Genomic DNA, 392 nt, shown 5'->3' on the forward strand with positions numbered 1-392 from the left:
TCTGCAGCTGCAGAAGCATTGGCTGCTAGCAGAAGTTCTGCCACTGCTTTGTGCTCCTGCTGCAGATAAACTTAGTTTCAAACTTTGTCTAAAATATTCTTCTATTAGTGCAGAATAATCCAGTCCAGGTTTGAAGAGGCTAAATGTTCAGGGTTCCTGCAGATCCTTAAAGTCTTAAAATCCATCCACATCAATCCAAAGTTAAAGCCTTAATTAACCTTAAAATGTCTTGAATCAATCTTTCAGAGGTCTTGAAAATGTTAACACATTGTAAATATGATGATTCATCTCAAATATTAAAATAATGGGTAAATACAACTCCTGATCAAAATCTTAAGACCAGTCAAAAAAGTGCAAGAATTTCCATTTTGCACTACTGGATCTTAAGAAGG

Source organism: Austrofundulus limnaeus, unplaced genomic scaffold, assembly GCF_001266775.1.
Source record: "Austrofundulus limnaeus strain Quisiro unplaced genomic scaffold, Austrofundulus_limnaeus-1.0 Scaffold1143, whole genome shotgun sequence".
Classification (NCBI taxonomy): domain Eukaryota; kingdom Metazoa; phylum Chordata; class Actinopteri; order Cyprinodontiformes; family Rivulidae; genus Austrofundulus; species Austrofundulus limnaeus.